Here is a 12,162-nt window from a genome sequence, read left to right as displayed (position 1 = left end):
TTATAGCCTGCAACTTTACTATACGAGTCTATTGTTTCTAGGAGTTTTTTGGTGGAGGTTATTGGCTTCTCTAAGTATAGTATCATATCATCTGCGAATAATGAGAGCTTGATTTCTTCCTTTCCTACCTGAATGCCCTTAATATCTTTTTCTTACCTAATCTCTATTGCAAGTACTTCCAGTACTATATTGAACAGCAGTGGAGAGAGTGGGCATCCTTGTCTCGTCCCTGATCTTAGAGGGAAGGCTCTCAGTTTTTCCCCATTGAGGATGATGCTTGCTGTAGGCTTGTGGTAGATGGCTTTAATTATGTTGAGGAAGGTCCCCTCTATACCCATTTTGGCAAGGGTTTTCATCATAAAGGGGTGCTGGATCTTGTCAAATGCTTTCTCTGCATCTATTGATATAATCATATGCTTTTTATCTTTTCTTTTGTTGATATGATGGATTATGTTGATTGATTTTCGAATGTTAAACCATCCTTGCATCCCTGGGATGAATCCTACTTGGTCATGGTGTATGATCTTTTTGATGAGTAGTTGGATTCTATTTGCTAGTAGTTTGTTGAGTATCTTTGCATCTGTGTTCATTAGGGATATCGGTCTGTAATTCTCTTTCTTTGTGGTATCTCTGTCTGTTTTTGGTATCAGTGTGATATTTGCTTCGTAGAAACTGTTCGGAAGTGTTTTTGATATTTCAATTTCGTGGAAAAGCTTAAAGAGCATTGGGAGTAAGTCCTCTTTAAAGATTTGGAAGAATTCACTAGTGAATCCATCCGGGCCAGGACTTTTGTGCTTGGGTAGACTTTTTATTACCATTTCAATTTCCTTGATGGTGATAGGTCTGTTCAGGTATACCAGGTCTTCTTGGTTCATCCTTGGGAGTCTGTAGGAGTCTAGGAATTTATCCATTTCCTCGAGGTTTTGATGTTCCGTGGCATAAAGCTTCTCAAAGTACTCCCTGAGGAACCTCTGAATTTCTGTGGTTTCTGTTGTAATCACCCCCTTTTCATTTCTGATTCGGTTTATTAGGGTTTTCTCTCTCCCTTTCTTTGTGAGTTTTGCTAGAGGCTTATCAATCTTGTTAATTTTCTCGAAGAACCAGCTCTTGGTTTCATTGATCTTTCGGATTGTTTTTTGGGTTTCCATCTCGTTAATCTCTGCTCTGAGTTTTATTATTTCCTTTCTCCTGTTGGGGTCATGCTCCTTTTTTTGGTACTTCTCCAAGCTCTTAAGCTGTGAGGTTAGGTTACTTATGTGTGCTCGCTCCTCCTTCCTGAGGAATGCTTGTAGAGCTATAAACTTTCCTCTTAACACAGCTTTTGCTGTGTCCCATAAGTTTTGGTAACTCGTGTTCTCATTTTCATTCGTTTCTAGGAATCTTTTGATTTCCTCTTTGATTTCCTGTCTAATCCACTCGTTGTTCAATAGTGCACTGTTTAATTTCCAGGTGTTTGATTTAGTTTTCTGTTTTTGTATGTGATTTACTTCTAATTTCAACGCATTATGGTCTGAGAAGATTGTCGATACAATCTCTATCTTCTTAATTTTTTGGAGGCATGTTTTGTGGCACAGCATGTGGTCTATCTTGGAGAATGTTCCATGTACGCTTGAGAAGAATGTATATTCAGCTTTTTGTGGATGAAGTGTCCTGTATATATCTACTAAGTCCCTTTCTTCCATTGTTTCCCTCAAATGAAGTATGTCCTTGCTAAGCATGAGTCTGGTTGATCTATCAAGAGTTGACAAAGCAGTGTTGAAGTCTCCCACTAGTATTGTGTTGCTATTCATGTCTTTTTCCAAATCTCTGAGTAGTTGTTTTAAGTACTTTGCTGGTCTCTCATTAGGTGCATATACATTTATTATTGTAAGTTCTTCCTGTTGTACAGATCCTTTGATAAAAAAATGGCCTTCACTGTCTCTTATGAACTTCCTCACTCTGAAATCGATGTGGTCTGATATTAGGATGCCTACCCCAGCTTTCTTATGGGAGCTATTTGCCTGTAGGATTGTTTTCCACCCTTTGACTCTGAGTCTGTGTTTGCATTTACTATTGAGATGTGTTTCTTGCAGGCAGCAGAATGTTGAGTTCAATTTTCTAATCCATCCTGCCACTCTATGTCTTTTAATTGGTGTGTATAGCCCATTGACATTGAGATAGATTATTGTTATGGGATTTTGTCCCATTGTTCTGTTGAAATTTGGTGTATTTGAGGGGCATTTCCTGCCTTAAAGTAGCCCATTTAGTTGTTTTAGTAACCACGGTTTTTAGTCTATGAAGTTCCTGAGCTGTTGTTTGTCTGTGAAACTGTGTGTTGTTCCTTCTATTATGAATGAGAGTCTCGCTGGGTAAAGTATTTTTGGAGAGGCATTTATTTCATTGAGTTTTTTGACTATGTCCCACCACTGTTTTCGGGCCATAAGGGTTTCATCAGAAAAATCAGCTGTGAATTTTAAGGATGCTCCTTTGTAAGAGATTTCTTTCTTTGATCTTGCTGCTTTCAGAATTTTGTCTCTGTCTAAGGTTTTGGTCATTTTGATCAGTATGTGTCTTGGGGTATTTTTATTCGGATTCCTTCTAGCTGGTACCCTTCGGGCCTCCTGAATATGGTCACAAGTTTTCTTCAGCTCTGGAAACGTTGTAGCAATGATGTCTTTGACAGTTTCTTCTTCATCAAGGTTTTCTTCCTGTCCCTCTGGGACTCCAATAATTCTTATGTTACCCCTCTTGGCTTCATCACGATCTTCTCTTGCCATCTGTTCCCGAATTGTGAGTCTCTTTTCCATTTTTCTGCTCTTTTCTGGAGAGTCTCTGAACTTCATCTTTGAGCTCATTGATTCTGTTCTCAGCAGCTGTTACTCTGCTTCTGAGGCCTTCCACTGAGTTTTTCAATTCGCCTACGAGATTTTTCAGGTCTGACATTTCTGATTGCATTTTCCTCATTTCTGCCTTCAAATCCTCTTGTCTTCTATTGGCATTGCTTTCCATTGTTTCTTTTAGTTCCCTAAGCATCCTAAGTAGCTCCCTCCTGAATTCCTTGTCAGAGAGTTTGTCTAACACTGCAGTACTGTTGGTGTCATCTGGGCTAGATTCTTCAATAAGAAAGTTTGGTGGACTTTTGCGTTGCTTTACCATTGTGAAAAGTGTGGTTTAGTCCTTCACGTTCACTGTTACTATTCTGCTTTATATGCAGTGTGAGTTAAGATAGGCTTATGAGTTATTGGCTACTGTGTTTCTAGTGACTGAGCTAAACTAGAGAAGTTTCCATCAATGAAGGTAGCTTATGGTTCCTATGGCATATGTAGTGGGAAAATAACGCAGCCGCGGCTCCAGAAAGAGTCCCTGGCACTGAGCGAGGAGTTGGGAACGTCGATGGAGCTAGCTGTGCATGCGCAGAGAGGGTCCCAGGCCCTTGGGGGCGGGCTGTACCTGGTTGGAATAGGAGCCATTCAGCTTGGTTGCCCAGAGCTGGGCCTCCGTGCCCGTCCTGCGCAGATCAGGGGAGAAAGCCGGCTTTCTCGGAGGTGGAGCTAGCTGTGCATGCGCACAGTGGGTCCCAGGCCCTTGGGGGCGAGCTGTACCTGGTTGGAATAGGAGTCGTTCAGCTTGGTTGCCCAGAGCTGGGCCTCCGTTCCCATCCCTCGCAGATCAGGGGAGAAAACCGGCTTTTCTAGGAGGTGGAGCTAGCTGTGCCTTCGCAACTACTTTGAGAAAGATATTCAAATATGTTCCTCAAGGATCTGACAAGTCATTTTGGACGTATAAACCATGCATTAGCAATATAACACAGAATATATTATAAAGGCCAAAATTATCTTATGCATTAAAATTACTGTAATTTAGAGTAGAAAGAAGCACTAAGGACAGGTATTGATATGGGTAATCTCTGTAGTGGAGAGAAACCTTAGGTTGGCCTTTGAAATGGGTAGCATTTAAATATGTGAGAATATTTTTAGCTTCATTTTTTAATGTTAAGATTTTTTCCCCTCACAGTAATGAAAGTTTTAATTTATTTTCTACTCTTTCATTCTGGCTCTTGATGTTGAAATAATCATGGAGCAGTTGCATTCAAGCTTGGTTGTGATATTCACAGATTTGTTATGGTTTTCTCTAGGAGGAGGGTAGCAGGATTATAGTTATAGTGCTTTCCAGAGGCCAAACCCTTCAGTTGTGCTGCTCATGCACACACTGATTAATGTGTTGGATGAGGGTTACAGTGGTGCTTGAACACACCTGTATTGTGGCAATGAACCAGTTGCAATGCTTGGAATCATAGATCGCAGAGCTGCCAAGATCAAAGAGCAGAAGTATGATAATGCTTGGCACACGCCTACCTCATGCTCTTAAGGCAGGCATTGTCCTATATATTGCATGTAATATATAGTTAATGACTCAGCCATACTCCAGTCTCAATTTTTTTAAAGAATAAAATGGTATTAAGAAGACATGGAAAAGGAAATGATTGATAATATGTGAGTTGTATATCTTTACCTTTTCAGATCGTGTACCAATACAATGGTGGTATATATATTACTTTGATTATATAAAGGAGGATTTTTAAAAATTTTTATTAGTGAAACACCAGTTGTAGATTTACAAATTTTTGTGCTTGGGTTTCTATTATACAATGATCAAATACCCATCCCTCCACCAGTGCCCATTTTCCAACACCATGGATCCCAGTATCCCTCCCACACCCATCCCCCCATCCCACACTGCCTCTGTGGAAGGGAATTCCCTTTTGTTCTCTCTCTCCTTTTGGGTGTTGTGGTTTTCAAAAGAGGCATTGAGTGGCAATCATGTTCAGTCCATAGTCTACTTTCAACATGCATCTCCCCTCCTGGGACCATCCTCCAAACACCCTTTATTTGGTGCTCCCTTCTCTATCTGAGTTGCACTTTCCCCTAGAATGCCCGGCTGGCCTCTAAGCTATGGAGTAATCCTCCTGGTACTGATCTCGGCTATTCTTGGGTATTAATCTCCTATTTTGCTACTTTATATCCCCCAGATGAATGCAATCTTTCTGTGTCTATCCCTCTCTTTCTGACTCATTTCGCTTAGCATGATACTTTCCATGCAGTACCACTTGTATGTAAATGTCACGACTTCATCTTTTCTAACAGCTACATAGTAATTCATTGTGTAGATGTACCAAAGTTTCTTTAACCAGTCATCTGTTCTTGGGCACTTAGTTTTTTTCCAGACTCTGGCTATTGTAAAGAGTGCTGCAATGAACAAACAAGTGCAGATGTCACTTCGACTATACATTTTTGCCTCTCTGGGATATATTCCCAGGAGTGGTGTTGCTGGGTCAAATGGGAGCTAATTTCTAACTTTTGGAGAATGGTGCATACTGTTTTCCAAAAGGGCTGAACCAGTTGGCATTCCCACCAACAGTGAAGGAGTGTCCCTTTCTCGCCACATCCATTCCAGCATCAGTTGCTTTTGTTCTTTTGGATGTGGGCCAGTCTCTGAGGTGTGAGATGGTATCACATTGTGGTTTTGATCTGCATCTCCATGATGATTAATGATGTAGAGCATTTTCTCATGTGCTTTTTTGTCATTTGGATTTCTTCTTTGAGAAAGTTTCTGTTCATTTCATTGCCCCATTTTTTGATGGGGTTGGATGTTTTCTTCTGTGGAGTTCAACCAGTACTTTATATATCCTTGATATCAACCCCTTGTCAGATGTGTATTTGGTGAATATCCTTTCCTATTCTGTAGACTGTCTTCGTATCTTGGTCACTGTTTCTTTTGAGATGCAGAAGCTACTTAGTTTAAGATAGTCCCATTTATCTATCTCTGTTTTCACTTGCTTGGCCAGTGGCGTGACATCTTTGGAGACACTATTAGCTTCAATGTCATGGAGGGCTTTGCCAACTTTGTCTTCAATATATAAAGGAGGAATTTGTGATAAAGTTGAAGACACAAATTGTACATATGTGAGTAAGAACAGAAACACTAAACTTGTGGGTTTCATTCTTATTTATGGTTTTCAGAACAACCCAGGGGGTAGGCAGCATTTTCCTTTTGCAAATGAAGAAGTAAAAATTAAATACCTTAAACCTTTACAAAAAAATGCCTTTCTTCAAACACTCTTGAAATTATTCGCCAACGTGGCTTGGCACATGCCTCAGGCAACTTCAAGTGAAAGTCCGAGCTGGCAAAACAGTGCAGAAAAGCGATCAAGGATGACCTCAAAGACAGGGAGCAGCAGTGCTGGTAGATGCAGCAGAAGCCGGGAAAAGCATTCATAATACCCGCCTGTTCTTCACCAACTACAAGACCAAGATGACTGCCCTTCAACATCCTGATGGATCTATCACATCTTCCAGAAGGGCAATGGAGAAAATTATTCATGACTTCTATTCAGATCTCTTTAAAAGTCACGTCCATTTGCCCACATACCAAATTCCGCAGGATGAATATGTCGTTCCCAATGTTCTCCCTTCCGAAATCCAACATGTCGTCTTGTCGGTAAAGAAACAAAGAGCACCTGGCCCAGACAAGGTCAGATCTGAACATCTGAAGAAGTTACCGTCAGTACTCATCAATACACTGGCTCGGCTCTTCACATGCTACCTGTCAGAATGCAAGGTTCCATCCCAATGGAAAACCAGCAGGACTGTAATACTTTACATGAAGGGATATATCCACGACATTGGCAATTATCACCCAATCTGCCTATTTTCTGTCATCTACAATCTGTTCACTCGAGTCATCCTGAATAGGATTGGCAGAACACTAGATGAAGGACAACCATGAGAACAAGCCAAGTTCCGCAAAGGATTCAGCACTATCGACCATATCCACACAATAACCAAGCTCATTGAGGTTTCTCAGGAGTTCAAGATGCTGCTCTGTCTAACATTCATCGATTTAAAGAAGGCCTTTGAGGGGCTGGAGCGATAGCACTGAGGGTAGGGCGTTTGCCTTGCACGCGGCTGACCCGGGTTCGATTCCCAGCATCCCATATGGTCCCCTGAGCACCGCCAGGGGTAATTCCTGAGTGCAGATCCAGGAGTAACCCCCGTGCATCGCCAGGTGTGACCCAAAAAGCAAAAAAAAAGAAGGCCTTTGATTATGTTGAGACAGAAGCAGTCATCAAAGCCCTATCCAATCAGGGCATACAAAGTCAATACATCAGGATCCTCCGTGAGCTCTATTATGGATTCACTACCAGGATCTCACCATTCTACAAAAAAGTAATCATCCATGTCAAGAGAGGGGTTTTGGCAGGGTGATACCATTTCACTGAAACTCTTCAGTGCAACCCTCGAGAACATCATGCGACGACTAGAATGGGAAGGAATGGGAGTGAAGATAGATGGTGGACAACTACACCACCTTCGCTTTGCTGATGACATAGTTCTAATAACATCAAATATCACCCAAGTGGCACAAATGCTAAACGACTTCGACCGTGAGTGTGGAAAGGTTGGATTACAACTGAATCTCACAAAGTCAATGTTCATGAGAAACAGTCTTGTTTCTGATGTTCTATCCACTCTCAACGGAACCACCATCTCCGAATGCAACAGTTATATATACCTAGGTCGAGAAATCAACATGATGAATGACCTGGCACCTGATTTACGCAGGAGGAACAAAGCGGCTTGGAATGCCTTCAAGAGCGTTGAAGAAATAACTAAGAGGAAAAAGAACCTCCAACTACGAGCACATCTCTTCGATTTCACTGTTCTTCCTGTATTAACATATGCTTCAGAGACCTGGGCCCTATGAAAACAGGATGAGAACACTATTTGGGTCTCTCAAAGAGGAATCGAAAGAGCTAGGCTTGGAATATCACGCTTCACTCAAATAAGAGATAGAATTCGGAGTTCCTATCTTCCTCAACACTCAAGAATCAGGGACGCTTTATCATTTGCCAAGGCATCAAAAATCAGATGGGCTGGACATGTAATGAGGTTTAGAGATGACTGCTGGACTAGAGCCATTACTGACTGGATTCCACGGGACATAAAAAGATCACGTGGACGCCCACCTACAAGATGGTCAGACTTCTTCGTCAAGACCCTGAATGATTGGTTTGAGGCTCTGCATGTTCCTAGAATGAGCAGATGCCATTGGGCTATGCTAGCAAGCAACAGGGATGAATGGGGATGTTACTAGTACCCGCTCGAGTAAATCGATGAGTAAAGGGGTATCAAGTGATCAAGTGATCAAGAAACCTTTACATGGCAGACCTAGTATTCAAGCTCAGTCTAAGGTCTCCATAACTGTCACTGTCACTGTGCTCCCGTTGTTCATCGATTTGCTCGAGTGGGCCCAGTATCGTCTCCATCATGAGACTTTGTTGTTACTGTGTTTGGCATAAGGAATACATCATGGGTAGCTTGCCAGGCTCTGCCGTGTGGGCGAGATACTCTCGGTAGCTTGCCGGGCTCTCCGAGAGAGGCGGAGGAATCGAACTCGGGTCGGCCATGTTGGCTGCTTGCAAGGCAAATGCCCTACCTGCTGTGCTATTGCTCCAGCCCATAACTACTATTATGATTTTCCTGTCCTATGTATTTGTCAAACAGGAATTTTTCAAGTAAAAAGAAGAGATGAATGTATCTAATACTTCTAAACAGCAGCTGTTCTGTGTGATTTTAAACTGAAAGTGTTCATAGAGATTAAATTGGGTATTTTTCAAATTAGTGAGAAAGATAAGTTTCAAAATACATTACCATTTGATTGTATGTTTTAGAATTTTAAATCTCGAATTTTCTTTTCGTTGTGTGGGTGTGAGGGGATAAATTGGGTTTGAACCCAGATCACTGAGCTACGTCCCCAGCATGTGTATTCTTTGTAAAGTTTTGTTTAAAAAATTAATGTTTTGCTATATTTTTGTTTTTCCTTTTCTTTCTGTTTTTGGCCACACCCAATAGTACCCAGAGACTACTCCTGGCAGTCCTCAGGGACCATGTGGTGCCTGGGATTGAATCCAGGTCTCCCACATGCAAAGCGTGGGTTCCGGCCCTTTGAGCCATCTCCCTGGCTCTATTTTTGTAGTTTTAAGTACAAATCTGTTACCTAATTTTGTTTCATTTATTTTGTATTATAATGCAATAAAGAGAAATAAAGTAATTCTGTAACCAAATAATGTAAAATATGAAGAGTCACAGAGTAATGATAGTTCTTTTTTCTATCTAAAAGATAAATATATGTGTGTATGTGTTTTAGGACCACATTTAGCAGTGCTCAGTGCTTACTCCTGACTCTATACTAAGAGATCACTCCTGGTGGTTTTTGCAGGACAATATCAGTTGCTGGGGATCAAACCTGGGTCAGCCACTTGCAAGGCAAGTGCCCTACCTATCCTACTGCACTGTATTATCACTCCAGTTCCCAAAGAAGATAAAAATCTAATAGATGAATACATAAGAATTATTTCTTATCCCTCATCACTTCCCCAAGCATGGTGGGATACTTCCCTAAGCACTGGAGTGTGACTTTGTTGATTTCTGATACAGCAAGAACTAGACAGTACTGCTTCTTTGGGTTCTAGCATTGAACCACTCTGCTGGTTGACAGAACATCACCAGGCATGGTTACATGGGTTACAGAGCAGTTTGGGAGATGTCCTATCTCCACTCTCAAAGGAATTACCTTCAGAGCAATCTGCATAGATAAACTGATAAACATGGTAGGAACCTTTATTTCTAAGTAGGACATTCTCTTCTCTCTGTTCACTTACTAATACATTCTCTAAAGTAGTAATTGCCTAAAATGCTGAAACACAGAAAACAATTTAAAAATGATCACGATCACAACGATCACGACCATCCTGTTGTTCGTCGATTGCCTCAAGCAGGCCCCAGTAATGTCTCCTTCGTCATAGCCCTGAGATTTTTTTTAAAAGTGCCATATTCAAGGCTCTTTCAGCGTTAGGAGAATGAGACCCATCATTGTTACTGGTATTTGGCATATTGGGGAGTTTGCCAAACTCTGCTGTGTGGGCAGGTTACATTCGGTAGCCTGCCAGTTTGTCCAAAGTAGGAATGAGATAATAAGATGTCGCGCAGCCGCATTCGCTGAGTGTGATAATCTCTGGATCCTGGCCGTTGTTGGGGTTAAACGGCAGTTGGTGGGTGTAACTGTCTAGCTACTGGCAGGTTCAGTCCCAAACCGTGCAGGCTTGGAGATCTCAGCCCCGGGTCCCACACACCTGGGTTCCTCTGTCAGTTCTTTTATGCGTGAGGCTCATCCAAGTGTGTGGAGAGTGGTCCCAGCATGGCCTTGGCTGGGGCCCGGAGGTCTTCAGCTGTTGGGCCCTGGTGGGGACAGTCAGGCACAGGGTAGTAGACTCTGCCTTGTTCTCTCCCAGGAGCTGAGTGATACAAAATAAATGATATAAAAATAAAAGTAATAGCTACATATTTCAAATTGTGCCATAATGATTTTGGAAATCATTTTACCAATATCTTTAACATATTATTTAATTTTCATAAAACCACACAGACTGTTAAGTTTTAAGGAGAAACTGAATGTCAGAATACACCAACATCAGTAATTCTCCTTTGAAAGTGCTCAAAAAGACCACTCCAAGATTCTCAGAGTTGTTCTCCTTAAAATATTCCACTCTGGTATATGGATTATTTTGTGTTGAGGATACTTAAGGATAGGAGTCATTGTTCTCTCCCTATCAAAGAACCCTTATCACAATTTCTTCAGCTGTTATCTTTCTGTTAGTCTAAATGATTGCCACTCTCTAAGGCCCTCTCTTGCTACCACTAAGCATGTTCCATAATGTGCAATCCCTATCCCCTCTCGTCAGCACCCTGGTCTCTTATTTTTTTTATTCAATCATCATGAGATACAGTTACAGACATACAAACTTTCATGGTTTTGTTTGAGTCATACAATGGTAGAGCACCCATTCCTCCACCAGTGCCCATTCTCCACCACCAATGTTCCCAGTATCCTTCCCTCTACCCCCTGCCTCTGTGGCAGACACATTCCCTTTTACTTGATCTCTCCTTTGGGGTGTTATGGTTTGCAATACAGGAACTAAGAGGCCATCATGTTTGGTCCATAGCCTACTTTCATCACACATCTCCCATCCCAAGAGATCTCTCCAACTATCATTTACTTAGTGTTCCCTTCTCTATTCCAGCTGCCTTTTCTTCCAGCATGTGAGGCCGGTTTCCAAGCCGTGGTGCTATCCTCCTGACGTTTATCTCTACTGTCCTTAGGTGTTAGTCTACTATTACGTTACTTTATACATCTACACAATCGAACATTATGCAGCTGTTAGAAAAGATGAAAACATGGAATTTTAATATATTTGTGTGGACATGGAGAGTATCATGCTAAGTAAAATTAGTCAGAAAGAGAGGGACAGACAAAGAAGGACTGCACTCATTTGTGGAATATAAAGTAACCCTGGTTTCTTTATCCCATGCCTTTGTTAGGAATATAAACCGCTCTCTCTCACCATAAATGGGTCTTTCATAATTATTGTAGCTTCCACATTCAGGTTATTAATTCTAGCACCAAACCACCCAGCAGATTGGATTTCTTAGAAAATAACTTCTATGTTACACAGAAACAATTGAAATATAAAGACAAGATTGGCTAAAGAAAATTAATGGAATAATGCACACAACGGTAAAGGTAATCATTCCAAGATGGAATGCCCATATTAATAATAGAAAAACATTTCAAAACAAAGTCATTGTCACCTGTAAGTGAAGGCTATTTCATAGTGATAAGGGAATAAGTTCATTACTGTGGCCTATATGTGAATTAACTGTTTGGGGGCCAGACTCAGCAATGCTCAGGGGTTACTCCTGACTCTGTACCTAGGAATCAATCAATCACTCCTGTTGGCGCTCATGGGACCAAATGGGATGCCAGGGATTGAACCATGGTCAGCTGTGTGCAGGGCGAGTACTATCTCATAAGTCCCTAACATACTTTATAAAAAATGTTAGTTTCATGGCAAGCTTTTAACCATTGACCAGTCCTCCTGGCCTCTGTTTTTCCTGGCCTTGGGTATTAGTATTATACAATATATTTTTATATCCCACAAATGAAAGCTATCATTCTATTTCTGTCCTCCTTCTGACTCATTTCACTTAGCATGATACTCTCCATGTATATCCATTTATAAACAAAATTTATGACTTCATTTTTCCTAATGACTTGTAGTATTTC

The sequence above is a fragment of the Sorex fumeus genome, unplaced genomic scaffold, assembly GCF_029834395.1.
Source record: "Sorex fumeus unplaced genomic scaffold, SorFum_2.1 ptg000073l, whole genome shotgun sequence".
NCBI lineage: Eukaryota > Metazoa > Chordata > Mammalia > Eulipotyphla > Soricidae > Sorex > Sorex fumeus.
Note: the sequence above shows the minus strand (reverse complement) of the source record.